Source organism: Theropithecus gelada, chromosome 4 (assembly GCF_003255815.1).
Source record: "Theropithecus gelada isolate Dixy chromosome 4, Tgel_1.0, whole genome shotgun sequence".
Lineage (NCBI taxonomy): Eukaryota > Metazoa > Chordata > Mammalia > Primates > Cercopithecidae > Theropithecus > Theropithecus gelada.
In genome coordinates this window covers 30,263,190-30,269,278 of record NC_037671.1, presented here as the reverse complement: position 1 = coordinate 30,269,278, position 6,089 = coordinate 30,263,190, and positions in this window count along the sequence as shown.

Genomic DNA, 6,089 nt, shown 5'->3' with positions numbered 1-6,089 from the left:
AGGATGCTCCTGCCTCAGCCTCCCAAGCAGCTGGAACCGTAGGTGCATGCCTAATATTTTAAAATTTCTGTAGAGATGGGGTCTGGCTCTGTTGCCCAGGCTAGTCTCCAACTCCTGGCCTCAAGCAATCCTCCTGCCTTGACCTCCCAAAGTGTTGGTATTACAGGTGTAGCTGCCACCCTTAGCCCCAAATTAAAATAAAAAAGGGAGAATTGGCAGAAGTTATAACTTTTTCCTTGAAGTTGTAATGAATTCAGAAAAATAACAGAGGGATTCCATTTACCTTACAGATTTAACATTTGCTAACAAACTGCCCAGAAATAAAAAGACATCGGAAGTTACCAGTAAAGCCAGCCACTTCTTTATGAGGCAAGGTATTGTCTACTAGTAACAAAAAGTTCTAATACCTTCATGTGTAATTTATTTGGATGTTTCAGTGTCCAAGATTGGGCATATTAGAAACTAAGCATTTTCTTTTAGGTCCTAGATTGGCACTTTCCATGTCTACCAGATTATAGATATTAAACCACTTGAGTAGTTTTTGCTAAATGACTGTGAGGGAAGCAGAAAAGAGAGAAAATGTCACATAACTTAGTCACTCATCCTTAAACATTTGAGTTTTCATTAAAAATCATTCAACCACAGCCAGTGCTTATGAGGTGGCCGAATCTTTTATAGTTGCAGGGGTTCAGAAATAGACAAAGCAAAATATTCTGTTGTAGAGCTCACATCCTATTATAAAGAAAGTTGTAAAATGCCAAGGGTGATAAACAGAAAATAAAGCAGGGTGAAGGGCTTGGGCAAGACTTCCATCATGGGTTGTGGTGGTGCTATTGTAGATAGAATGGTTAGGAAATGCCTTTCTTGGGTTCATATGCTTGATGTGGGGGGGAAAAAAGGAAATTTATTTCTAATGACTTGTCATTGGAGCACACACTTGGAGGTAGTGAAGGAATAAACTAGGTAGATATCTGAGAGGATAACATTCCAGGCAGAGGGACTAGGAGCCACAAGTGTCCTGAGATAGGAGCATTTGGCAGTTTCAGAAACACTGGCTGGATTGTAAGGAGTGAGGGTAGGAGATAAGGTCACAGAGAGAGCTGGGGTTGCAGTTCCTCGGGACTTTCTTGGCTATGGTAAGGATTTAGTATTTTATTCAGAATGAGATGGCAAGTCATGGGAGAGTGTTGGGCACAGATTTGAATTGTTTAAAAAGGGTCACTTGCTATAATGTAGGGAATAAATTATAAAGGGTTAAGAGTACAGGCAGGGAATTTAGTTGGAATGCTAGTAGTCCAGGTAAGATCTAATGGTGGCTTAAACAAAGATATTGTTGACAAAACGATGGGAAGTAGTTGGACTGAGGCTCTCTTTTGAATGTATAGCAGATAAAGTTTGCCTATGGTTTAGCTATAAAGGTGAGAGAGAAGTTAGGGTGGCTTAAAGGACTTCGGCCTGAGCAACTTGAAAGGCATGTACTGAGATAGAGAATACCAAGTACACAGTAGGTTCACAGAGGGGATGAGGAATCAGAATTCAGTTTGGCAACTTTTTAACTCAATAAAAGAAACAAAATAACACAAAATATAATTGTGCAAAGTGAATATATCTGTAAAATTATCATCTAGGTCAAGAAATGGAGCACTACTGGCATTCCAGTAGTGCTATTTCACCCCTCAAATCACAGCCTTTTTCTTCTTCCCCAAAGGTAACAATTATCCTGAGTATTAATTCCAACAATTAGATATGGTGAGGGCCTTTGTGCTACGTTATCTGATGGCAGAAGGCATCAGATGATGAGAAAGGGTAAAAGTGTGTGAGACAGAAAAACGGGCCAGACACCCATGATAACTAAGTCACTCCTGTGATAATGGTATTAATCCCTTCATGAGGGCAAAGCCCTTATGACCTAATCAGCTTTTGTTTGTTTGTTTTTTTGAGACAGGGTTTCGCTCTTGTCACCCACGCTGGAGTGCAATGGCGTGATCTTGGCTCACTGCAGCCTCTGCTTCCTGGGTTCAAGCGATTCTCCTGCCTCAGCCTCCCGAGTAGCTGGGATTACAGGCGCCTGCCGCCATGCCCAGCTAATTTTTGTATTTATAGTAGAGAAGGGGTTTCACCATGTTGGCCAGGCTGGTCTTGAACTCCTGACCTCAGGTGATCCACCCCCTCGGCCTCCCGAAGTGCTGGGATTACAGGCGTGAGCCACCGCGCCCGGCTGACCTAATCACCTTTTAAAGGTCCAACCTCTTAAAACCATCACAATGGCAATTAAATTTCAACGTGAATTTTGGAGGAGACATTCAAACCATAGCATTTTGCCCCTGACCCTCAAAACTCATGTTCTTCTCACATAGAAAATACATTCATTCTATCCCAGTAGTCCCCAAATTCTTAACTCATTCCAGCACCAACTCAAAAGTCCAGAGTCTCATCTGAATCAGATGTGGGTTGTACTCAAGGCATGATTTATCCTGAGGTAAATTCTCTCCATTCATGAGCCTGTGAAATCAAACAAGTTACCTATTTTCCAAAACCCAATGGGGAAAACATTAAGCCTTTTTTTTATTTTTTAATTTTTTTATTTTTTTATTTTTGAGATGGAGTCTCACTCTATCACCTAGAGGGAGTGCAGTGGCGTAATCTCCTGCCTCAGCCTCCTGAGTAGCTGGGATTACAGGCACTTGCCACCACGCCCAGCTAATTTTTGTGTTTTTAGTAGAGACAGGTTTCACCATGTTGGCCAGGCTGGTCTCAAACTCCTGACCTCAAATAATGCACCTGCCTCGGCCTCCCAAAATGCTGGGATTACAGGCATGAGCCACTGTGCCTGGCCAACATTAAGTCCTAAAGTGGGAGAATAATCTCCTTTGACTCTTTGTCCTACATCTAGGGGTTGGGGTTGGGCAGCCAAGCCCTCAGGCAGTCCTGCTCCAATGGTTCAGTCCATGCAGTAACTGTCATGGGTCGGAGTCTCATATATGTAGTTCTCCCAGGTTGGTGTTGCATGCTGTTACCTCCACAGTTCTGGAGTCCTGAGAGCGGCCCTACTTCCATGCTCTACTAGGCAGCCCTAGTGGAGACTCTGTGTCAACTCTGACCCCACATTTCCATTTGTCGTTGTCCTAGTAGGGGCTCTCTGCAGTGGCTGTGTCCCTGCACAATTCTCTGCCTGGGCCCCCAGACTGTCAGCAACATCCTTTGAAATCTAGGTGGAGGAAGCCAGGTCTTCACAGCTATTGCACTGTGCATGCCTGCTGCATCAGCACCACATGGACACTGCCAAGCTCTACAGCTTGCAGTTTCTGGATCAAGCCATACCTGGGCCTACCTGAGCCATGGCTAGGGTGGCCACAGAGTGCTGCTCTGGACCCTGGGAGCAGACCTGAGGCAGCTCTGAGCTGAGTCCATAGAGGGTGCCTTGGGCCTTTCCCCTGTAATCATTTTCCCCTTTTAGAGTTCTGGGCCTGTGATTGTAAGGGCAGACTTGAAGATATTTGAAATGCTTTATGGTCTGTCTCCCATTGTCTTAATGAATAGCACCTTCCTTTTATCCATGCTTATCTCCTTAGTAAAAAGTCACTTAGCCACACACTTAGTATTCTCTCCTGAACATACTTTTCTATTTTTATATGGCCAGGCTATACATTTTCCAAATATTTTTGCCCTGATTCTCTTTCAATTATAAATTCCATCTTTATTTCTTTCCTCTCACATCTCATTGTAGGTAGTTAAAAACAGCCACACAGCAGTCTGAATGCTTTGCTGCTTAGATATTTCTTCCACCAGATATCCCAGTTCATCACTCTTAAGTCCTGCAGTTTATAAGTCCCTAGAACACAGACACAATTCCCCCAAGTTCTTTGCAACTGTATACAAGGATTTCCATCTAGGACCTCATTAAAATAGCCTTTACCAATTTTCTGCTTTAGTCTGTTTTTTGTTGCTATAACAGAATACCACAGACTACGTAATTTATAAAGAAGTTTATTTGGCTCATTGTCCTGGAGGCTGAGAAGTCAATGCATGGCACCAACATATGGTGAGGGCCTCCATGCTGCATCATCCCATGGCAGAAGGCATCATGTGGCAAGGGAGGGCAAGAGCACTTGAGACGGAAAAAGTGGGTAGAACTCCAGTGCTAACTAACCCACTTTCTCAATAATGGCATTAATCCATTCATGAGGGCAGATCCCTAATAACCTAATCACCCTGTAAAGGTCCCATCTCTTATTACTGTCACAATGGCAATTACATTTCAACATGAGTTTTGGAGGAGACATTCAAACCACAACAATCATACCCTATACATTTGTGTCTAGCATTTTTTACCTACTGTTTGTGAGATTTATTCACGTTATTGCAAATAGCTGTGGTTCATTTATTTTTGTGGGTGTTGTAATATTCCATTATATGAATGTTTCACTATTTACCCATTTTATTGCAGACAGGCATTTGGATTGTTTCCAGTTGGAGGCAATTATGAATAATGCCATTGAGAACATTTTTATACATGTCTTTTGATGTAATGTGTACTCATTTCTGTTGGGTATAAACCTAGGAGTAAAATTGTTGTGTCACAGGGGTATACATATGTTCAGCTTTAGTTGACATTGACAAATATTTTGCCAAAGAATCGCACCAATTTACACTCCCACCACCCATGTTCGAGAGTTTCCATTGCTCCAGATCTTTGCCAACGTTTTCATTATGATTTAGCTATCTAAGCAAAGTGTTTTATATGTCTATTAGACCTTCAAGCTGAGATATCAAGACTGTGGGATATGCAAGCCTGGAGTATGAGGGAGAGGTCTAAAAAAAAGAAAAAAAAAAAAAGAAATCAGAAAGATGAGGATCCATGTGTGAGGTAGGCAGCATGTGAGGTAGTAAGATAATCAGCAGAATGTAGTACCCCAGAAGCTGAATGAAAAAAGTGATTCAGGTAAAACACTTCTGAGAGGTTGAATAAGATGAAGACAGAATTGACACTGGATTTGGCAGTGAAAAGGTCAATGGTGATCTTAAGAGCAGTTGTGGTAGAGTGGTGGAACTAAAACTGATGGGAGGGCTTAATATGAGAATAGGAAATAAGACACTGGAGAACACAAATTTGAACACTTGAGTTTTCCATAAAGGGAAAAGAAAATTGGGGTAGTTGCTAGAAGGGGACATGGAGTTGAGGATTTTTAAAATATTCAATGTTATAGTATGTTTGAATGTTTGAATCCTATTGGGATTGAATGAATAGAAAAAAAACTGGTAATTCAGAAAGGAGAGGGGATAAATAGGTTGGAGTTTCTGAAGAAGCAAGATAAGATGACCTTCAGGCCACAAGCGGAAGGGTTGAAAATAGGAGCATAAATGATATGGTGGTTAAAATAGGAGGGAACAAAGAGTATTTGGCTATGGTTGCAATGGGTTGGTGGAGGATGGATGTGGAAGTTCTCTCCTGATTGCTTCTATTTTTTTTCCATAGAAATTAGATCATAAGCTGAGAATGAGAAGTAGGTATAAATAGATGTTAGAAGTTTAAGAAGAGGGGATCAGGTCACCTCCTGTAGAATGAGAAAGTGAATTGACTAAAGAAATGTAGGATTGGAGGGTAGTACCAAATTATTTCAAAGGGTATCTCCTTTCAGATAATTGGGTCATGAGTTCAAAATGAGACAAATCATCATCACTGAGTTTTCTTTAGCTATGTTCAGGTGTAGGAGAGCAGGAGTGGAATAAGCTGAAAATTGGATTTAGCCAGAATTTTTCCAGAAGAGTGTGACCCAAGAGAGAGGGGTAAGAGAGCAAGGGTGCTTATGAGAAATAAATTATAGCGATGTCCTGTGGAATTCAAAGTGAGAAGAAGTGAAAGTAAGGGCTAAAGTGGGGGTGCAGGGAGGTGGGAAGGGAGTTAGAAAAGCAAAAATAAATCCATAATTTTATTATTTTAGGTTTTGTTGGGCTGAAAAAATTATAGTTGAAGTATTAAAGGGAGGGGAGTAAGTTGAAAAGATAGGGCCTGGTAGTTTGGAAGTGGAATGCTTTGAGGAGTGTGCTTATTGGTAATGCCACGAGGTCTAGGTTGTGACTATTGGTGT